This window comes from Cryptotermes secundus, unplaced genomic scaffold (assembly GCF_002891405.2).
Source record: "Cryptotermes secundus unplaced genomic scaffold, Csec_1.0 scaffold510, whole genome shotgun sequence".
Taxonomy (NCBI): Eukaryota; Metazoa; Arthropoda; class Insecta; order Blattodea; family Kalotermitidae; genus Cryptotermes; species Cryptotermes secundus.
The window spans coordinates 207018-231746 of NW_019745083.1; the positions used below are offsets into that span (position 1 = coordinate 207018).

At 41.4% G+C, this 24729-nt stretch overlaps 1 protein-coding gene across 1 annotated transcript in view; it reads left to right on the forward strand.

Moving 5' to 3' along the window:
• Positions 1 to 7777: 7777 nt before the first annotated feature.
• LOC111874889 overlaps positions 7778 to 24729 on the forward strand; it is a 102914-nt gene continuing 85962 nt past the window's right edge. Inside the window, exon 1 of the mRNA XM_023870749.2 lies at positions 7778 to 7973. The gene's annotated coding sequence lies outside the window, so the exon portion shown is untranslated. The remainder of the gene's footprint in view (positions 7974 to 24729) is intronic.

Below are 24729 nucleotides of genomic sequence, written 5' to 3' on the forward strand. Positions count from 1 at the left end.
ATCAGAGTCGCTGAGCTCTGGTTTACCCTAATGCAGTTTGGTTTCATTCATCATTGCAAATATGTAAAAAATGAATCAAAATTGGTGGTGTTGATTACAAACAATCTTATTATAGTGGAAGTAATTTTTTTAATGTGTGTTTGTGATGAAAATAGTTAAAGATGAAACTGATAATTTTTGTTACCAAAGTCAAACTCGTGTATATTCATTCTGCTATTTTATCCATCAGACCATTTGTTAGATATCAGATCAATGTAGTAAACACAAAGTGACTTTAATTGTGCGCACAGAAGGCAGATCTCTCTGCAAGCAGGATTTTTCTACTCTTGTATTTTATGAAGTATAAGACGGTATAGGTGTGTGTCCCCCCCCCCCAACGAAAAAAAGCTGGATGTTATATTTCGGATAACATAGTGCATCCACACCTTAATGCAATGCCTCTCTTCTTATGTTTGTGCCAAAACTGTACATGACAGTCACAAACCCTGAATAATCTTGTAGCTGCAAATGGAGTATCTTATATTAATTGAACGTGCAGAAGATGTACTCATTATATTTTGTTTATATTTGGACATCATTTTTTCTCTCTGATTTACTACAAAGTGGTGGCATGGGCAACAGAGGCATAGATGCCACTGCATTATTTCCAAGGGGTGATAGCTAGGAAATTCATTTTACAAATTTTATACTGAAGCCATTTAAGGAGATTTTGTATGGACTGCCCTGGAGGTATGGGTCTACTATTGAAACACATGTAAATAATTTTAATTTTTGGTATTAATATTCAGTATGTTTATTCTCCACTCCCCCTGCCAGTTCTATTTTCCCCAAAGATGAAGAGGTGGAAGATGCCTGGCTGACCTCCACTGCCCACCCACCATCATCCACAAACAGAGCTTCATGTTGTAACAAAAACACAAACATTAGCGACATTCACTGTTACAGTAATTGGAACCACTGTGTTACTAATTAAAGAGTTCGTAACAAACATTCACCATATTTCTGAACAAGCTAAAGCATTATACTGTACAGTCTTAAAAGTTGCAAGTAAAAATGTTGATTATTATATGACCTATGCCATGAGATCCCAAGGTAAGCTGGAAAAATTATAAGTTCCCTGCTACTTGGCCATGACTTCAGCCACTAGTTCCGCAATAAATTTAATGATTGCTTATGTAATATATTTCCAGTCTAGAAAACCGAGATTAAGGGCCGTGGGGATCCATTGCGCTGACCACATGACACCCTCTATCTGCAAAAGTTGGCACTAACTTCACTAACAAGTGGGGGTCACTCGGTCAGTATAGTTCGCTTGCGGACTACAGGCCACAGAGTTCTTTATGTAATATGTGCTCTTCCTCCACTCTTTTAATCCACAGTTAGAAAAAGAAAGGAAAACTGGGAGTTGGTTCACTGACAATGTTTCTTGATCGAGGTCTGTCATATACAGCTTGTTTCTGTTCTTCCTCAGTAATGCTTTGTATATGTACAGGCAGTGCATGTTTTTACAAATAGTTACTTTCATGGAGAGAGTTCATAAACAAAATTTCATAAATTTAATTGTTATTTCTCATGGGCACAATGTTATAATTGGGATTTATATTCTCAAATGACCAATAATATATATACAGGGTGTTTCACGACTTTAGGGCATAACTGCAGGAGGTGATGTCCTAGGTCTTTGTGATCAAAGAAGTCCATATAAACATGTGTCCGATTTTGGACGGTTACAGAGTTATGACCATTTTTTCATTCCCGTACACGCCCTCATATGAACCGCGTCTGTCAACTGGCAGGTCGCTATTTTTAGCCAACTACAGACAGAGCGTTCTCGATATCTCAACACTTGAGAGCGGGGTGGGTTGGTATGTCCGGCGTGGTTCACAACTGAGTGTCAGCCTGTGTTGTGGCCAGCGGTGACATTTTCGAAAATCAGCTTTAAGCACCAATCAGTTCAAATTAAAGGTAATTTCACGAAGTTAACTTTACATTCATACTTTAAATGTATCATGTATTATGCTGGTTTATTATCTTGTTCCGTTTATTGTCGGTAATCGTTACCTTCTATTCTGAGTTTAAACGGTCATAACTCCGTAACCATCCAAAATCAGACACATGTTTATATGAACTTTTTTTATCACAAAGACCTAGGAAATCACCTCCTGCAGTTATGCCCTAAAGTCGTGAAACATCCTGTATATAAAAGTAAAGGTATCCCAGTTACAGGCCATGGAGGCCCATATATATATTGCTGTAAATGAAATATGCAAGCATCAGAGTATTTGATAAGATCCTATTATTAAAAATATTGCTGCAACAAATTGAAGTTGCTGAAATGAGGTTTCTGAAACCCATAGCAGGCTATTGAAGAACAGCCCAAAGAAGGAATGAGGATATTAGAGAGGAACTGAATATAGTTGATCTGAATTAAAAATTAAATGGATGTCAACAAAACTGTTATGAACATGTCCTAAGAATGCCAATTGACTGAATTCTAATTACCACCCAGAATGAAGAAAGGGGTGAGGTTGACCGTTGAAGGGATGGGGGGGGGGCCAGTTTGATTATCCATGGGATCGTAATGTATGAAAAAGGCCCAGTTATTATAGGTGGTGTTGAAAAACCAAGAAAAAGTTTCAAAAATTGGAAAACCTTATACAAGATACATGCCAGAGAAGGGCATGAGGTGAATTGACTGGCCACTGTTACATTTCTTTGCTTCTATTCTTGATGATGGTAACGAAAAACCAATAAAAATGTTTAGAAAACAGCAAAGTCTTATACAAGATACACACCAGAGAAGGGCATGAGGTGAACTTACTAGGCAGTGTTGCATTGCTTTGCTTCCATTTTCATTCACATGTATATATATCTGTTCCAAGCGGGGATTCAGATTTCAAGCTGAGGATGCACTTCATTGTTGTAGTAGTATGAACAAAATTTTGTAATGAGAATCTTTTTAAAGCCAAGCCTACCTGTATATAGAATGCATCCTATTTTAATCTTGTCTGAATTATCACCTCTTCTGAGTTTGTGATGGTCCTCTTGAGTATCTCCAAAAGAAAAATCTGTGACAGTACCATGAAGCAGATTTCTACTAATTATTCCCATTCCTGATCATTTATCCATGTCATGTAGCCCTAGTAATAATTTAAGTTTTACTTTTTGAGATCTTATCTCTTTGTTTTCTCACTCACCCATCATAATAAAATGCCTGTTATTTGTTCCAGTTTTAAATGTTGATTGAGGAACATATTTGTATCCCACAGAGAGGAAGTGGCATGTGGCTGTGGAAAACTGCATAATGGGCAATGCAATTTGAACTCCTCCTTAAATATGAATAGAGTGATAGATCAGAAAGGGCGAGATGAATGGAACATGAAGGAAATGATATGTACATAAATTATAGTTTCTAAAATCTGAAATGAAAGGATCGCTTAGGACACCAGTGGAGAGATGGGCAATATTAAAATGAATCTTACAAAAATAGGGTATGAGATTTTTGGACTGTATGTAGGTGGCTCAGGATCTGAATGTGACCTTTGGGTCCCTTTGAAGTAAAGTAATTTGTTGACTAGCTGTGTGATTGTTTGCTTTTTGTGAACACTGCTGAATTGAATTATTAAAAAAGTAGATGACATTGCTGTCCATTACTGCCACCATGGCCACAAAGAAATTACATTGATAGAATGTATTGCATATGGAGACACTTGGACTATTAATGACCTCTAAAGTGGCAGTACTTTAGTAAGATATAATATTGTCACGTGTTAGCAACTAGACACAGGATTTAGAATGATTATCGATTTTATTTTATGCTTATTACAAGTTGCCACAAATAATTACAACACTCACTATTCCACACAGTCTACAAATAACTACAGCACATTACAAACCTTTCCAGTGGTCTGTGTGTTGACGTGCTCGGTGCTTGTTCAGCTACTGCTCTTGAACTGCTCATTTCGAGCTGCTCCCTAATAAGGCGCAAGTTGGCCCAAATGTACCATCATATTTGCTGTAGCATGCCACTGAATCATGTACATCACATCGTTGATTTGGGTGACTACATTGTAATAGCCCTCCCATGACAATTGGAGTTAAGTTCGGGTTGGACAGTACAGCTAGTCACCCTTCTGGAAGCCTGAGGAACTGGCCATGAAGTCGTAGTGACTTTCATTCTGCCGCTGGCCAGCTTCACATGTGGCGGGCATAATTGTGGATAGCAGATTTTCCTCGACCGTTTTTGTATCCCGCTCAGCCGTGCCGTCCTACCGCAGGCATCTTGCTTACTCCCAGGTGCTGCAGCACCTGCATAAGGCCAGACTCAAAGTTACGGCCTTGGTCTTTCTCCAAAGTAGAATAGGCATCTGGCCACTTTGTGAAATAGTCCATGCCTATCACGAGGTACTCCTGTCTGTTCCCTTGGTCGCTCTGAGGGAAAAGTCCTACCATGTCGGCAGCTATTCTCTCCAATGGAGCCTTGATATTGTACTGATGCATCAGGCCCCAAATAAGTTGAGGTATTTCGGCCCCAAGGCCTCTAATCATTCTCTTTACCAGATGAGACTGGCCCACTCCAACTTGACGCCAGCTATCATAAGAGTAATGTCGGGGGGAGAACCAGTCTACTGGTAAGGTAAACATAAAGTTATTACTGTGTTTAATTAATTTAGCACCACTCCATGTGCAGCATGTTCGAATCCAGAGGATGCTCACTACAGAAGAGCAAGCAGTGACATCAAGCTTTCTGTTGTTGTCAAACAAGTACTTCCCCATTCTTTTGGCGTTGCAGTGCCCAATGCATCCTGCATTTCGTGCGCAGATTCTGCTTAATCATCTGGTCATGTTGTTGCTATACATTTTTGATCTGAAGTTTGACTGGCTTTATTCCACTGTTCACTTGTTTGACCTTGATGCGGATATTGTCCAGTTTCTTCTGAAAGCAATGGCAAGTGTTATGGCTGCTCTTACAGGCTTTCCGCTCCCAAGTTCGTCAGTAAGCAAGTAAAGCTATCCCTGTAACAGGCCGTGAAGGCCCATAGGGTTATGAGACATTGAGGGCCCCACATTATCTAGACAATCTCTTGTGGTGCCCACAGCACCCTCTGTTTTAATATGCCGATGCCTAGCAATGGACGACCTCTTGGTGCTTCTATGACTCCACTATTCTGGCTCTTAGGTGTCTTGTCACAATATGTAGAACTGCAATTGGATGACCAGTTTTAGTGAGCTGCAAACTTAATGAATAGAAGTGTTATGATTGCCATCTCACTGGAATATGTTTGCTGTAAACATGATTCCCTGAACAGCCCTAACACAGAAGCTGTTTACTTACATCTAGCCACCTGACAAATTCTACTCTACTTAATTTAATTGTTCCTACAGATGTATTTGTATTTCAGCAATAATTTTAGTTGTCTGATTTGTATGCAGTGCAGAAATGCAGACTCTTGTAAGATAATGACCTGTTACAAAGTAGCTTATTATAATTGTATTATTGTTCATGCATCTTACTACATTTGCAAGTACCTGTGTTGATACTATTCAGAATGATCAATAAAACATTGTTACACCATATTTATTACCAATGAGATATGATGGTTGTTTTGTTACTGACCTGTGACATTTGTATGATGCTTAAGTGGTAAATGTGGAAGAGGTGAGATATCCCTTAGAAGCATTGCAATAGTGACTGTTATTTTGATTGTGCAACCACTGGAATATATACACACAGTTTGCATCCCTCTTTGATCTTGATTTTTCAACTAATACCATTATGGTGAATTAGTGATGGAGAATGAGATGGGTGGGCATGCAGCACAGAAGAGATGCATTCAGAAGTTCGATTGAAAATACCATTTGGTAAAGCTGGGCGTGGATTGAATGATATTAAAATTAAATAAACAGTGAAGTTATGGTCTGGAGTCAACTGGGTCAGGATTGAGCTCAGTGGAAGGCTTTAGTGAATAAAATAATGAGCCTTTGGGTTCCTTAAGAAATGGGATTTCTTCATCAGCTGAGTTGCTTTTAACTTCTAAAATTAACTTTGTTCAGTGGAGTTGGTTCATTGACCTTGGTAAGTAGCTCTGCAGACCATAAAATGTCGTGTAAAGTGAGTAAAGGTATCCCTGTAACAGGCCGTGGAGGCCCATAGGATTGTGAGATGTTGAGGCTCCCACATTTTCTAGACAGTCTGCTCACAGATGGTGGTGAGGTCAGCCTTACACGCTGGCCGCCCTTTACCTCCAGGAATATTCCCGGTACTCATTTCTGTTAGAGGCTGAGTCAACGCCAGGGTTATAATGCGGCTGGAAGGATTAGGTCAATTGAAAAAAATCCACCTTGTCTGGATTTGGTCCCGTGACCTTCCAGATTGTAGCATAGTGCCTCAATCAACTATGCTATCACGTGTCCCATAAAATATCCTGTCTGATGGATATCAGCAGCTCACTTCTCAGGGGTAAAGTGGCCAGAGCATGAAAGTGACCTCTGTTGCTATTATTTATTGTCTTCTATATAGAACAGATATTTACAAGCCTCCATGGGAACCACTAGGAATTCGTTCATAGGGACATAGCCAGAAAATTTGCTTTAAATTTTCAGTTTAACGTGTTTTGTTTGTCCTGGTGTATTCAAGATGGAAGAAAATTTTAGAAGGTTTTAATACGTGGTATACACACATATATATACATTTCTTTTTAATTTTGAGTTTTCTTTTTCAAAATCCCAAAGGCGACCTCAGATACCTGTGTTCCCTCCATTACTATCTTCCATGCAACTTTCATGCCTAAAGTGCACCCCGGAACATGAATTACTACCGAAGAACTAGTCCTGGAGTGACCAAGAACTGAGAACGAGAATTATAAGCAATCGCGGGAAGATGAGTTGTGTCCATCTAGCTTGGGGGGAGGTAGCATTAACCAGCAGTGAAAAGGAATTTATTCTACGACGTTTAAAAAACCTCGGAATTTTATAGTTTTTTTTTTTCGTGGCGACGAGGTGACATGGACAGAAGAAAGGTGGAACAAATAATAAGGAAATTTGGGGTGTGTACATTTCACTCCAGGACAGTAACTCAAATTAAGCCACGATTTCTTCCTTTCACATCCCTTCTAGTTCATTAATCACTAATCGAAGCTATGTAGTCTGGGCCACTGACAGGCTCGTGAAATAAATCACAAAAACACAGCTTACTTAGACTCTTCAAGACAGTTAAATCAAGAAAATTATGATGGGCAGAATGAAAATGTAGCTTGGACAACAGAAAGAAGAAGTTCATATACCTGTACAATCAGAATAGGGTAAGATCTCTTAACATCATCACTTGGAATGGTCTCATGGTAATCGTTCGTGACGAAAAATGTTTGGATTGCAATAGCTTTGTGTCGTGTTCGGTGGTGGACTTTGGTATAATCGTAAGTGGTGTTGAACCGTCGGGGATCCGCTAGCAGCGAATTGTTTATAATTCCAATATTACTCTTTTCAAAGTGTAATTCTATCACCCAGTTTTTAGCACGTGTGACGAAGCTACCTTGATTCTAAGTAAATGAGTTTGCAAAGGCAACCAAATAAACGAATAGGAACAAGAATTACGTTCACAGTGAACATGTTACAAACGGTCTGAGAAGCTCTTGTGTTACTCATCACGGTGGCGCACGCGACGTAGGCTGCCTGGCTGCCAGTAAATATGCAGGCGCCACATCCTACATCTTAAGACTGTCCATATGGGCGCAAGCGCACTTCACATATAACAGTTATATTTCTGTGTTCCACTGCAAACTTTTCGCACTTTCCATTAGGGAACAAGTATGTGCTGCAAGAGCAGCGAGTTATTTGCGTTTGTTGGTGGTGGCTTTCAGGCAGTATTTTGCGAGCGCTCAAATCTATTTGTAACGCCTCGGTGTGACGGTAGTGTGAACAGCGGCAGGGAGCGGACGTGACTGCTGCTTCGTGTGTTACTCGTACTTCTACTGGTGAGTTAATTAAGATTTGTTTTAAGCTTTTCCTAGGGTTTGTCCACTACAAATTATCTGTAGTTCTATGTTTAAGTGATTTTATTCTTCTGATAATGAAATTCTTGCTGTGGAACCCTGTTTGTCGCCCTTCATCTAGACCACGTAAATTACTAAGTTTTACTTCTGGTCTATTTGACGCCGATGTCAGTAGCTCAGACTGTATAGCGTCGAATGGAAGAATGAATTGGAAAGGATATGGAAGGACACAGTCGTTGCGTAGTTGAGGTACGTATTATCCCAGCATTTTCCTGAAGGGACTGAGAAAACCGCAGAATAATCGATATTCCGGCAAAGAATCGAACCGGAAACCTCCCGAACACAAGCCAGGAACCTTACTGCGTAAACATCACTCTTTATTGTGAAGTTCATCTGTGCTAGTGGCTTACAAGAGTGTCTTTCAATCGTTGCACATGGCGATAAACTATATGTAGCTCAATAGGTGTATCATGCTCTATCAAAGTCGTGTGCCTGTATAAAGTACATGCTTATTTCGGACTATATGGTTATGTATGTACGTATACATTATGTCCGTATTCTCCACACTTCTGTGTGCTTTAGTTCTTCTTCTTCTTCTTCATTTTCTTCTGTGTATTTCATTACGATTCATAGAAAGATCTAACGGATTAAGAATGTTTAGGAACAGTTAATAAAAGAAGTGATGTATCTAGATTATGTATATGTATGTGACCATTGAAATATGAAGTGACTCATATTGTCTTGCATTGTTTATTATGCTTTTTTAAAGAAAATTATAATATGAATTACATTTCATAGAAGTATTTGATATGTTAAAAACTAAGGTAAAGGAAAAGATCGAGATCAGATATAATATTAGGACTCAGAATTGCTATTCTGTAAGTGCGCAGCAAGATGTAACGAATATTACGTGAAGGATGAGGAGTAACAACACAACAAAGAAATAACAGAACAGATCAACCAGAGACCAACGAAACGACAACACAGGCTGGCGAATAGCTTTGCTGTCACTGTACTCTGTCTACTACTCGTATATCATTAGACGCATTTGGATTCGCAGAGCACGGATTAAAGTAGCAACACGCCAACTGAGATACATCGGTTTGCGAAGCTTGAGAGCACAGATTACCACATCTCAATGAATTGTGGATAAAATATGAAAGTTTACCATTAAGATAAAATTCTGTTTTAAAATAGTGTATTCAATGCAGGATGCATGTGTTGGTGTGAACTAGTTTCTTTAGATTTCGATATGAACTATCACTTCCATAATATCAACGATAAATATGCCAGCACGTATATATGTGTATATTTAACTGTCGACATATAGGACTTATAAAGGTAAAGTTGTCCTGTGCTAAACGCCATGAAGACATACGAGTATGGAGGAGCAGATGTATAGATCCAGATTTTCTTGATCTCGGCACTAGTTGGAGGTGGTCAACTTCACGCTCCGGCTGCTTGAGGCTGGGTGGGCCCAAGAGTCGGCCTGGACTACGTACAGAAAATTCTTGACCCTACCGGGACTCGAACTCCGACCCCTCGGTTGTCCAGTCAGTATACCGACTGCGATATCGCGGCTCTCCGTATGTTTTTGTGAGCGCTCGTGTATATATGTACACCCGCGTGTTTGTATAGTCTGGTCAGATGAAGTGATAACTTGTTTGCCGTGTAACTGTTACAGATAACGTTTTGGATTTTCTAGTCAGCGATTTTTCACATGGAAATCTCAGATGCATATGAAAGTCTCTTACGTACGGGTGTGTATAATTATGTCAAGTCAATTTGTAGAACAATTTTTTAAGTAGAACTTAATTACAGAAGCACGGAGTTGTATTTTAGAGAATCATGGCAGATTTTCGCATTTGTAATCCACTCTTTATTTGTAGCGTTGTGTTTAATGCTCTGGATTCGGAAGAACTGCCACTAATTAGTCTCCTGGCCTCATTATATAGTATATGAGGTCAGTGTTTGCACAGTTAGGCAAACCTCTGAGTAGGTTCCGTGGCGTCATCACGCAAGCACATGCACAAAACAGCTGAGTCCGCAGTATCGACGTACTAACTTTTTAGCAAAAGTTTGCTGTATCTAACACGCAATCTGCTTTGTTGAACACGCGCCAATATTACGTATTAGCCTGCTTGACATTAAAAGTGCTGTAACACGTGACTAATTGCTCTGGGGAAACAGGAGGAGTGTTTGCTTTCAAGTTGAAATGTGAACGGGGGACAATATTTTGCTCTAAAAGGAAATGAAACAGAAACACGGACTTAATGACACAATTGCGAGTAGATGCTTCATGATGAATAGGGACACTCCTCAACAAATATGATCACAAAATTGCTTTAGAGGATGATGAAATGGGCGAGATTTGTCCAACATTTCTCGAGTTACGGGATAATTTTCTCGAAATGAACAACTTGTGTTCAGAACGTTTTTCCTGCGCTTGAGATGCTCAGGAACGTATTTTTGAACATTTAAAAGCTTAAACTGCAGGGTAGAAGATACCAGGAACATCTTAAAAATAAAGAAGAATTTTAGCCCTTGTATCCGGAACAGGCCAAGAGTTCCTGCCTACAGATCCAGAGGTCCCGGGTTCGATTCCCGGCGCTACCAGATTTTCTGAGAAGTAGTGGGTCTGGAACGGGGCCCGCTTAGCGCCGTGAGGATAAATGAGGAGTTATTTCAAGGAAACAGCAGCTCCGGTATAGAAAACCGAGATTAACGACTGGGGGGATCCGTTGCGCTAACCACGCGGCACCCTCTATCCACTAAAAGTTGGCACTAACTTCGCCGACAAGAGGCGGTCGCTCGGTCAGCATAGTTCGTTTGCAGACTAAAAGCCACGGAATTTGTTTTTGCTTGTTTTTTCTTTTTGTATCCGTAACAGGCTAAGAGCTTAATGCATAACAATGACAATTATAGCAGGCGATGCAGGTGCTTAGCATTTCCAGTCAACCATTGTAATCAGGCCTACAGCAGAAGGTGCATTGTCTGTTTACTCGAAAGTGATTAGACCATAGAGCAGTTTCCAGTTGTTGGCGAGATTGGTAGGCGATAGTCGATGCACAATTATTTCCGTATGCCATTAAGCTGCTGACTGTAGTCTGGGCCGAGGGTCACCGATCGTATTCCAGCTGGCACTTGGAAGGCCTCGGAAAAAGTTTTCGGTGTCCGTGGGAAATTTAAAGTTGTCACAAAACACTTGACATTCGGAACCATGCCACTATATTATCATGCACGGAATATCGCTTCTTCTTTACCATCATAATGCACTCAGTTGTTCATGTTTCCCTGGCACTACAGCCCCAGTAGGCCTAGGCCTACCTCCATGAACTTCTCCGTTCACTTCGGTTTTTCTAGATCTTACACATACGGTAGGACTCCTTGGGCGGGTGATCAGCTCGTCGCAAGGCCTCTACCTGTACACAAACACAGAAAAACGCACACACACAAACTAAACATCCATGCCCTGAGTGGGATTCGAACCCACGATCCCGGCTTCCGAGCGAGCGGAGACAGTGCACGCCTTAGACCGCTCGGCTACCGTGACCGGCCCTCAGTTGTTCATAGTGATCAGATTAACCAGACATGTTCACAACTCCCTGCAGTTCATCGTCAGGGGCCGTTCACATCACTTAAGCTGCCTTATTTTACCTAGTGCTATAACCGTATACAAAACTCAGGTTACTTATTATCATCTAAAATGGTATACCTTCTTATTTATGCTGAAGGCCGTGTACTTAATTATACATATTATACATTTTCTAGCTAATAAAAGTTGTAAATCAATGGGGGGGGTATTTGTAAGATAATAATAAATTAAACAATTGAGAAGTAAATTAGATCATGCAGTGTTAAAAGAATCATCTTATGAATTGACAATCTCACCCAGTACGAAATTATGGGAACATCGCTTGGCGTATTTTTGTTGAACTTAGATATGATGCTTCGATCCGTCTGGCTGTCATCTCTTTGAAAGGTAACACGTAGGCTCGCGTGCCAGCAGAGCTGCAGGATGTGAGTTTGCAGTTAACTTAGCTGCAGTCGCTGTGCTGGAGAGGAGCGTACTATCAATCCAATTAATATGGGAAGTATTTGGGTTGAAGAAAATTACATAACGCGGAGCTCTATAAATTGTACTCCTCCCCAAATAGAAAGAGAATAAAAACGTCAACGACGATGAGATGGGTAGGACATGTAACATGCATGAGAAAAGAGAAATTCATACGGGATTTTGGTAGCAAAGCCAGAAAGAAAGAGACCAGTAGGAAGACCAAGACATAGGTTGGAGGATGGTATTAAAATGAAACTTCGAGAAATATGATTCGTTGTTATGGACTTTATTTATGTGGCGCACGATAGGGACAAGATGGGCTCTTAAAAACATGGCAATGAACCTTCTGGTTCCAAAAAAATCTGGGAGTCTCTTGACCCTGTGAGAGTCTGACACATTCCCAGAAAGATCTGTGTTGTATGGAGCTAATATTTTACTTTTAGATACTATAATTTTGACTAATACCATGGAATGATACAGCTGTAAAGTTCACGTTTCAAATCTCAGTTGAATTTCATATTTTCCTGCACGCTGTCTCTCGATCTCTCTAGGCGAATGCTGAGACAATGCCTTGAAATAGACCACAACGGCCACTTTGGAAGTTCTTCCCACGCATCCTCGAGATGACGAAGTGACAGGCTGTGCCGCCGTTCAGACGCATGTCGGTTTTGTGCTTAACAAAGCGTCACTGAGGCGAGTTTGTCATAGTACTTCCTGTTCTTCTGTCAGTTCTCATTCCACCAAGTGCTCCATATTCATTAATCATCTAATCATGAACGCTCTAGAGTCTCGTTACTGACGGCGTCCTTAATAACAAACCAACCCACAGTGGCAAGTAGTTTATATCGACTTTCGTTTAATCAAATGGAATATATGAGTATACGTATTTTATGGTCATACTAAATTTAGATAATGGTAAAAAGGGTAAAGGTATCTCTGTAACAAGCCGTAGAGGTCCATAGGATTGCGAGACGTCGAGGCTCCTATATTTTCTAGACAGTCGGCTCACAGATAGCTATGAGGTTGTCAGCCTTAAACGCCGGCCGTACTTTACCCCCAGGAAGATTCTTGGTACTCATTTCTACCGACCCCAGGGCCATAGTGCGGCTGAAATATCCATTGACCTCATCGAGAATCGAACCCGCAACCTTCCGGCTTGTAGCATAGTGCCTCAACCAATTACGTTACAGAGTGCCCGCACTAAATTTACATTCATAAGGACATTCTGTGTGTAGACTACAGAGTCACATTTTCTGCAGAGAAACATTTACGGCCAGGCACAAATGAGAACTAACTTTCCTTAAAGCTCCTGATGTTTTCGTGATGTACGACACCGTCCGTCTTCGATCAGACGTGGCTTAAATGCCATGATGCGGATATGGATCTATCCATATAATCGCTGCCCTTACCCCCACAAATCTGCAATACATGGCATAATGGTGAGTGTTCCGGTGAGATTCGTGAGTTGGCAATTGAGGGTGGGAGAGGAGTGTGTACACGTAACAAACTTTGGCGCTACCTCAGACATCGCGTGCGAACCTGCACAGTGACAAAGCCATTCGCCTTGCTGCTCTGCACGGATTAGTAGGTCACGCTCCCAAAGTGGCGTGTGTTCACATCGAAAGATGAAGAACAGGATAATGGACATCATCATGGTCTATTTATTTATTTACACGCTTATTTATTGTTTGTTTAGTCTTCGTTTATTTGACGATGTTTTCAATTTATAAAATTAGGCTAATATATCACCTAAAGAAAATGTGACCAGTGGATAATCAGCTGGAAACAACCGATCACAGAGGCAGCTAAGTCCCGTTCAAACACCGGGATCGTGGGCTCGGATCCCACCTGTGTGCGTTTATTCTGTGTTTGTGTTGTCCTGTGTTCAGGTAGCGGCCTGGCGACTGGCTGATCCCCCGTCCGAGGAGTCCTGCCTACTGTATTAAAGATCGAGAAACTGAAGAAGGGCTCAACGTCCAACACAGGACTGTAGGACCATAGATACATAGATAGAAAGCTAGATAGACACATACATAAATAGATAGATACATAGATAAATAGGTAGGTAGATAGATACATAGATACATAGATACATAGATAGATAGATAGATAGATAGATAGATAGATAGATAGATAGGTAGATAGATACATAGATAGATACATACATACATACATACATACATAAATAGATAGAAAGGATGGTCGCAGCAGCCATCTTGGCCTAATTTTCCTTGAAGGACTGAGGAAGACCACGGAAATCTTTAATCAAGATAGCCGATCTACTGAGCGAAATTTGAACGCAGATTTGAAAACAGGAATGCTGCACTTCTGATACTGACATTAAGCCCAGACTTTATCAAGATGTTTTGTTACAGAGAAATACTTCTGAGTTTCTTCATGAAGTTTTCCTTAAACTGCAATGTCTGCTCCTAAAAATTATGTAAAAGCCAAAGGGCCACTCGTGCAAAATCTCTTGAGATGTAAACCCCGTTATATTATCATTGTCAAGTGTATGAGAGTGAGCGTGACTTATAGACGGGTTTGGGGTTGATGCCCGAATTTATTGCGCAACTCACAAACCACTATACGACACACCATGCCTTCGCTCCTCCAACATCGTGGACTGCCTCCTCAAGAGACTCCCTCTATTCTATCTTTCAATCAAAATCCAAGTGAAATTTACTTTACGACTGACGGTTTACGCCCACTCATTTTATCTTGGCGTTTAACCCCTTGAGACCCACGACCAACGACACTCAATAATCCCTACTGGTGTTGTACTTCATGGAGGCACCCTCTACTTTTCTTTTAACGAGTTACGCGCCATGTACAATATAAGTGGGGTTCTACTCATAACGGCATGGTCCTACGGCCTTGCTGTTGAGCGTGGGGGTGGCGGAACACTCGCCCAGAACGGAATTTGTAGTTGTGGGGACCTAGGGCCTCAACAATTTTAGGTAATGACAATTCTCTTTTTTCTTGTTTATATCTCACAATATCTAACGATACAAACTAAAGTTTCTCGAATTTACAGAAGCAGCTGTCTCAGTAGAAGCTGTGGATTTGTTTGTTTTGTGTGGGTTCCGGGGCAACCGCTCCCCTCACTCCCCGTAGCAGATTCAGCTAAGAGTTCGGTGCGTCTCTTGAACCCTGTGCGTTTACGTTCATATATAGAACGGAAAGTTATTGACTAGCTGAGCGACTACTGGTTTCTCGAGAAGACTCTGCTCCGTGCAGTCAGTAAAGTACAAACCATATCAAAGAATCTGTTTAACATAAAGTTACAATAGCCTGCCCATCTTTACAGTAAGTCGTTTTGGAAGATTTCGATACAGCTCAGTTTGCAACATCGTCTGAAAGTGAGGTTAGAGGAGACCAAACAGGGCGAGCATGAATAAAGCCGACAATCTCCAGTTGAGATCTCATCCGTTAATTGGCTTAGAATATGTAGCGAACTGACACACAGACGGAAGGAAATGACTTCCCTTGACGGTACATTTAAATAATGTAAACCGAGCGAGCTGTCTAAAGTTGTATCGCGGAATCCTTTCGAATTCAGACCTGGTTTCCTCTTACCTCGAATTCTATTTTATGGCTGTCTTCAGAGCATGGCAACACTGTTCCCTATCCTTCGCCATGTACTGTTCATCCCACAGACGCTACATAACCTATGCAGTTAAAACAATTTCGTTACATAATCTAAGAATTGCCAGTCAAGGTAGCCGAGCGGTCTAAGGCATGTACTGTCTTCGCTCGCTCGGAAGCCGGGATCGTGAGTTCGAATCCCACTCAGGGCATGGATGTTTGTGTGCGTTTTTTTTGTGTTTGTGTACAGGTAGAGGCCTTGCGACGAGCTGATCACCCGCCCAAGGAGTCCTGCCGAATGTGTAAGATCTAGAAAAACCGAAGTGAACGGAGAAGTTCATGGAGGTAGGCCTAGGCCCACTGGGGCTGTAATGCCAAGCGAAAAAAAAATCTAAGAATAAGCCAATCACTTGTACGAAGTCCGCATGGCAAGTGAGTCATATTAGCATTTGTCATTTGTAAATCGAAATGCTAATGCATAAAATTCACGTTTGCTGCGAGGAAAGGATATAAATAAATTAAATATTGATATCAGTAGTCCTGGACTTGATGTAAATTGAAAAAGGGCGGCGGGATTGTTAAACATTGCAGAGCCCCTTTTGGCAAATAGTTTCTGGTTTTTTATTTTCTTCTAGCGAGCCATTTTCCTTCGCTGGCAAGAGAATAGTCTGTGCTTTACAATAACATTGTTCTACAGCTTTATTGCCGGATAATACTTGCGTGTCAGAATAAATTTGTATTGAAATATATTTCTTTATTCCCCGATTCGTTCCATGTTTTTTTTTATTTCCATTTTCCATTGCCGGAACTCACACGTTGTGTGTAGCGTGTAGGCTCTATTCAGGAGCAAACAAATCGATACACTAAAGAATGGCTGTTGCTTTCACTGTGCTATGGCGACGGGTTTCAAAGAGTAAACTGCATTCAGAGGAAAGTTTCGTGCAAGACGGGCTCGCATTTTGAATAACCGGAAGTAGAACCTTATCATAGATCAATGCTATTATTCTTAGCATATTGGTATAGGTCAGGTCACGGCAAGTGGGGCGGTAATTTTGGCTCAAGAATTTGGAAGGATGTTAGAAGAAGTGGCCGTGGTATACTGTAAAGCATTGTCCGAGTCACAAAATATATAACTTACAGTCCAGTGCGACACACAAGTTAACCACTTTTTGGTCTTCACTTGCCTTACATGTTTCGATTCAACAGCATCATCTTCAGAGGCGCACCAGTACGAGCAGGAAACACTGTCACATAAGATGACGTTATGCACTAAGGTTATAAATAATGCTCACTGTATCACAAGGGCAAAGGGCAAATTGTGATACAGTGAGCACCTTAGTACATAACGTCAAATCTTATGTGACAGTGTTTCCTGCTCGTACTGGTGCGCCTCTGAAGATGTTCCTGTTGAATCGAAACATGTAAGGCGAGTGAAGACCGAAGTGCGGTGAACTTGTGTGTCGCACTGGACTGTAAGTTATCTATTTTGTGATTGTTAGTGTGACGGACCAGAATGAGACAAATCAAATTGTCCGAGTATTTGCACAGCGGGGTTGCAGAGAAACTACAAGAAACATCTTGGATGAGGGTAACCGTCCTGTGAACTTTGTCGTCCAGGATTCGAAGCAGGAATGTTAGGCGCTCAGCCACGAGTGGGAGACGCGTTGTCTCGTGGCAATCTACACAATGTCCGAAATCGCGTCACTGCGCGTTTAGAATTAAAGACAAATAAGATTACGGAGAATATCTGTGAACACCAGGATGATATCAAAGTTTGATTCATGAGGAAAGTACGAGGACGCTGAACTCTAGCAATGCTTCCTACCATTCAGCCTATAGCCTTTTGTATTCTAGTCTGCTGTCCAAAAACGTAACATGATATACAAAACTATAATTTTGCCTATGGTTCTCTTTGGGTGTCACACTTGGTCTCTAATATTAAGAGAGGAACATAGACTAAAGGTGTTTGAGAACAGGGTGCTGAGGAGAAAACTGCATAATGAGGAACGTCATTAGTTGCATTCTTTGCCATATATAATTAGAATGATGAGGTCAAGGAGGATGAGATGGCCAGGGCATGAAGCACGAATGGGGAAGACGAGAGGTTTTGTTGGGAAAACCGGAAGGAAAGAGACCACTAGGAAGACCTAGACGGAGGTGAGAAAATAATATTAAGATGGATCTCAGTATGAGATAGGAGGTGGTGGTATTGACTGGATTGATCTGGTTCAGGACAGAGACCAGTAGCGGACTCTTGTGAAGACAGTAAAGAACTTTCGGGTTCCTTAAAATATTTGGAAATTCTTGAGTAGTTAAGCGACCGGCGGCTTCTCAAGAAGGGTTCCTTTCCATGCAATTGGTTCGTTAGTTAGTTAGTTAGTTATGATTACTGAGATTATTTCCTTGTGTGGGGGTGAATGCTGGATCTACAGACAAGTAGCAGGTAAATTAAAACATACGAGTAATTATCTATCTTTTTTTCCCCTTTGCACTACAGCCCCAGTGGGCTTAGGCCTACCTCCATGAACTTCTCCCTTCACTTCGGTTTTTTTCTAGATCTTACACATTCGGTAGGACTCCATGGGAGGGTGATCAGCTCGTCGCAAGGCCTCTACCTGTACACAAACACAGAAAAACGCAGACACACAAACTAAACATCCATGCTCTGAGTGGGATTCGAACCCACGATCCCGGTTTCAAAGCGATCGAAGACAGTACATGCCTTAGACCGCTCGGCTACCGTGACCGGCAATTATCTATCTACATATAGAGAATTTGTCAGACTGTTCAAGACGTTGTTTAAAAGAAGGGAATGGCTGAGATCACAGTGGAACCTAGGAAGAAGCTCACGTGACAATTTTAAGAATTCAGCGATTTCAATTCCTGGCGCAGGTTCACACTGAGCAGTAGCGCATCAGCCGCAACGAACTGGAAAGTCACTAGATTCAGTATGGGCCACTCTATACTTCAGGAGACGGTAATAAATGAGTACGAAAGCAATGGTGAAATAGTGATTAATAGGGAAAGCCTGAAGTGACTCGAATAAAACCCTGCTCCAGTACCACATTGTCCGCCACGAGTCCCACAAAGAATTACCAGTCCCTAATCACTACAGCTAAGAAATTACAAGAGTGTAGCCCAGATAATCCGAGGTAATTAAAGCAGGGATATGTTCATACTATCTAATCGCTCGGATTATTGGATTCTAAGTGAAAAATTACATTTTACAAGTATATAGGATTACGTGTATTTATTTTTTTTACATACATTTAATATATTAACACAGGAGACCGGAACCCACGGACTTTCGACTATACTCCGGTCTCGGGGCAAGCCAGATCGCATCTTTCATCGCCTGGAGAGGCAGGACCATGTTTCACAAGATTTCATTTGTACTGCAAGAACTTAAAATTATTAAAATTATTACACTCGACGGACTTTGTATTGATTTTATGTATAATAGTGTAACGGACCAAAATGAAACAATTAAAAAAATATTAAAATAAATTTGCAATTTTTGGAAGTGTCGATTTTCTTTTCTTTTTTGAGGGAGGTGTGTTGGTACTCTAAGCCAGTTCGGATTTCTTGGAGTTGGGATTAACGTGGGATAGGATTAACTTCTTTAAATTTATTTTTTCCAAACGTTACACACCCATAGTCAGTCTTCCTTCAGTTTCATGGCTAAGTATGTAGTGTACTTGATTCGTGTACACGGAATATATACGTAACTAATTATAAATTTATTGCAATAATACGTTCGCAATAATTGTTCTCAGCCAAATCAGATGAATGGCTCGGGAACTGAAATATACAGACAGACATAATCTCCTCATTTTGTTGTCACTTTGTAATGTGTAACAATTGAATCACTGTGATTAGATACGACGTGAAGTGTTTCTAACTCTCAGGTGATGCAGCCCCCAATTAATCATAGCCGACAGCTGGGATATAGCAACTGCGGCAGACGGCGCCTTGCACCAGCAGGAAGCGGCTTGCGCCGGCTCTCAGCGTTACCATTTCTACATTTCATTTGAAAAGTCACTGTACGAATATTACTGTACCCAACTAAAAATATCCGCTCCCATTATAGTAAATGCTCGTATAACAACTGCTGAATTCGGGGGCAAAAAATTAACGAAATGCCGGAATAGCGAGAGGCTACGGGCTATACGGCCGGGTTCGAATGCCGGCAGAAGCAAGATTTGTCTCTTCTCTACAGCGTCCACACCGGGTCTGGGGACCGTCTCATATTCAATGGGTACCGGCGGAGATCTCCGCGGGGTAAAGCGGCCGGAGTGTGAAGCTAACCATAATATGCTTTACGATATACGCCATTACCCAGAGAGATAATCGGGATAATTGTAAATTGTATGCTTTGTGCTAATTGGATTTTATTTTATTTTTAAGCGACTTTTTTAATTAGCAGCTAAAGTTATAATAAAAACAGAACAAACATTTATAAATCACCAATCTGGACCCATATCGGCAAATAGCGCAATAAGGAGTGACATTCGTGTAATAATTGCCTGATGATGACCCGACAGTGTCGAAACCTGTATCAATACTTCTACACAGTAAACGGGTGCTAATACAGTAATATTGATTTGTTTATTATATAATTGTTGTGATTACTGATACATTAAGAATATTTACTTCATTTAGTGTTTACTGACACATTAAGAATACGCGGATCTGCCCTGTATACATCCACTCCCCTATATGCCTTCATGGCGTAGTGTTCAATTAGCTAAACACAGGGACATTTTACATTTACATCTACATGAATTCATATACATAATTGTACGAACATCTATCTATCTATCTGTCTGTCTGTCTGTCTGTCTGTCTGTCTATCTATCTATCTATCTATCTATCTATCTATCTATGGCTCTACAGCTTTTTTTGTTGGATCTTGGCCGCTTTTCAGTTTCTTGATCTTTTTCACATTAGGTGGGACTCCTTGGACGGGGGATCAGCCCGCCTCAAGGCCGCTACCTGCACACACAGGACAGCACAAACACAGAATAAACGCACACAGACATCCATGCCTCAAGCGGGATCCGAGCCCACGATCCCGGTGTTTGTGCGGGCCTTAGACCGCGCGGCCACAGTGATCGGCTCGTGCGGACGTACTGAGAAATGTTCGTTTCTTTCGTGTTCTAGGTCCTTGTGTAGTGTATCGTTTTTTATCAGTGACGAGTGTCACACTTGCTGTTTATTCGTACATGGTATATAAGGGACTACAGTCTTAATTTACTTCGTTTTGCTGTTGAAGAAGTCTGCAGCAACTGGTCACAGATTTGTGCACGTTGTATTCTACACCGGATTTATCTGGAGCAGAGTGGGACGCGGTTGCAGCAGCCCTTGTAAACACAATCATGAATCTGCACGTTCCAGAGAAGAATTTCTTGGCTAGGTGAGCGACTATTATTCTCAAGTAGAACTCTTCTAGATGTTGTTATCTGTTAGATCAGTTGAGTACATCGTAATATTTGTAGGTTCTCGGTAGTTCAAGGATTAGGACATAGCGAAACAGCAATAGTATAGGCTCCATGCTGACTTTATCTCGAGACACAGACGCAAGTATGCGCTCCACAGTGCCCAACATAACTCCCAGCATCCTCACTGGGGCACTAAACTGCGGAGTTCTTGTAAACAAACAGATTTTCCTTTGAATCGTCAGTTTCCTTTACGTCTGAAACTATAAATAGCCAATAAATAATCAGGTTTTATGCAGCGGGTTTCTTCTCACACAGCTCTGGAGAGGGACAACGGTTATGGAAATAATGTTTAAAAGAACTTGCTGTGGAAAGTGTTCACTGTCAGTTACGAGACGAAACACACCGCAAGTCAGTCAAAACGTAGTGCAACTCAATACAGACCACTTAACGAAGTGCTTCAGGAGAGCAAGGGATCCAATTACAAGCAGGCACTGAAATTAAATAGAGTAACAAGAAATGTAAAGAAAGGAGAGAGACAAAAAGAAAATTATGAAGAATCGCGCCACGGATATAAAAATAAATGTAAAGGTATCGCACATGTACAGAATATGCCCTTGTTGCTTTCTCGAGCAACACTAAGTGTGCCTGACTGGTAGCGCCCCTTTCGAGAGAAGTAACATTTCGAACGCGTGTTCTATTATTTTCCGGAAGATATCGCTCACACGGTTTTATTTAGAAATACATTCTTCATTAACTACTGAAATTTAATTGAGAAAGTTAAACTCTTTCCAGAAAATCCCCATTTTTAGATTACTTACCTTATTTTGAAACAAATAAAAGAAGGCTTATGAAATCACCTTGCTGTCCGTCTTTTCATATATTTGTATCCCTTCCTAAATTTTTTAGGAGGTATATGAGATCACTTGCTGTCTGTTTGTCTGTGGGCCCCCTTAATTTTTTCGTTTTCTGAGCGGTCCGTGTCGGATCAAAGGGACGTAGGCGATTAGCTCTTCCAAGCACTTCTTTTATTTGAGCGGGGGCCCATCTCGAGGGCCCTGTTTCTGAAGCTGGAGTGTTCATATTCACCGGGTGCCGCCCTATGACAGGTACACCCTTAAATAATGAATACGAACAAAAGCTTACTAATAAATTGAAAATCTAGCAAGGCGCACGTTCATACGTATACACATCTAGATGGACGGTATGCCAAAAATCACTTCTTCAGAAATGTGGGGGGGGGCCTAAATTCCGCAGTAGTGTTCAGAAAACCGCGACTTCACGAAACTGTCTTCATATCGCTGATTTGTGTTTGAAAGTAATGTCTTACCCTAACAGCTGAAGCTTGAAATGGGAGTCTGTTGGGCTGTTGGTCTTCTCTAACACTGCATAGTTTCTATACTGACTAACCAACTCCATGGAGCTCAGCCCTTCTTGAGAAACTGCCACTCGCTCATTACTGTGTTCACAAGAGCCCTCTAATTGGTACCTATCCTGAGCCAGATTTATCCAGTCCATACCCCCCCATTCCTATCTTTCTAAGATTCCCCACCTAGTGGTCTCTGTCCTACTGGCTTTCTCACTAAAATCTTACATGCATTCTTCTTCTCACCCGTACATTCTACATGTCATGCCCATATCATCCTTCTTGATTTGATCACTCTAATTATGCTGCTTATAGATCCCGAGAGCATATTTAAATACCCCCACCCCTAAAAGACAAACTTTATTCATTTTTGGGCGGGGGCCTTTTGTATGTGAAATGGTCCCTATCGAATGTTACAAGAAGATTTACTGTCTTATGGAACTGAGCCCTTCTTGAGAAGCCGCTCAAGCATTTCCCAGAATTTTATGGAACCCGAAGGTTCATTACCATGTTCACAAGAGCCAATAACTGGTCCATATCCTGAGCCAGATGAATCCAATCCATACCATCCCATCCTATACTTCTAAGATCCATATTAATATTGTCCACCCACCTACGCCTTGGTCTTCCCAGTGGTCTCTTTCCTTCTGGCTTTCCCACCAATATCTTACATGCATTCCTCTTCTCCCGCATTCGTGCTACATGCCCGGCTCACCTCATCCTCCTTGACTTGACCATTCTAATTATAGTTGGAGAAGAGTACAAGTTATAAAGCTCCTCACTGTGTAGTTTTCTCCAACCTCCTGTCACTTCATCTCTCTTCGGTCCAAATATTCTCCTCAACACCCTGTTCTCAAACACCTTCAGTCTGTGTTCCTCCCTTAATGTCAGAGATCAAGTTTCACACCCATACAAGAGAATTTCGTTCTAGAAATATTGTCGAAACGCTTGAGGTAAGCAGAGTATGCAACATCAGCCACGTCCATTCGGAGCAGGACTCCAGTGCTTCTAACACGGCCACTGCCCCCTCACCAATGGTCGCAATCTTCACGGACATACATGGTCTTGCACGTGCAACTTCTGGAGCATGTGCTTCAGTATATTCTCAGCATATAAACACAGGTGTGATTCTCGACGGTTACGAAACCATGGGTATATGAAATTCAAGATTAATTTGGATCTACGTCACAGTAATTTCATGTTGGCAGCAATGTAGAATGAAATTTAGAGCTTGTAGGATGGGGTTGTATGGAGTGGATTGATCTGGCTGAGGGCAGGCACAAGTTGAGATCTCTTGTGAACACTGTAGTGAATGTTCTGCTCCATATAGCGTTGGAAAATTCTTGAATAGCTGCAAAATTGGCGGCTTCTCAAGAAGGGCTCAGCTCCATGTAGTTAGTCAGTGCTTTAAGTACACAGACGCCAAAGTGTTCATGCCTTGTCAAGCAGCAAAGAGATGTATAGGCCTGCTGTATATATATGAAATAGCTGTCGACTTGTGCCTTGTTGCCACACTGTGCGTCATGGATTCCAGCCAGGTTTCAATTTTCACTTTCAATTGACGATATTTATAGTTAGTTTACACTCGAGTAAAAAAGGAACACGGCAAAGGTCATGAACTATTTGAAGCTTCTACGTAACCTCGAACAAATAAATACGAAGTGACAAATTCTGTTGCTCTGTTTACATCAACTTTAATTTCAAGTCAATGAAAGAATTCCGATATCCGTTTCTTTAATGACGATTTCACATGCCCCGTAGGTCATACAGCGTCAGAAGGATGAGAATTATGTTGGTAAGGCGCAAGAAAGCACCATTCAATATATCGCAGTTTCCCTAGATAGACAAATTTAAGACACTAAAATCTCAGACTGGGCTGCCTTCATGGGGATAATCGAAAACTCGATCAACCGAATTCGAAGTAGGTGTGTTAATATCGACGGTAGGCCGCGCCATAGCTCAAGCGCTTAGTCGCTGGCTTCCCACCGCGGCGGCCCGCGTTCGATCCCTGGTCTGGTCAAGTGGGATTTGTGGTGGACAAAGTGGCGCTGGGACGGGTTTTCTCCGAGTACTTCGGTTTCCTCTGCCAATCTTCATTCCACCAAATTCTCTATCATCATAATGACACGGGGCAGGCTACAATAGGCCAATCAGTGGGCCCCGCGCCGAGTGGACCCAGTTGGACTCCACACCCCACTAAGGGAATTAAAAAAATAATATCGACGGTAAGTGTATCTCAAGGGATGAATTGGGTGATGGGTGATTTATTTAAAGATGTCAGTCCAGCAGTTT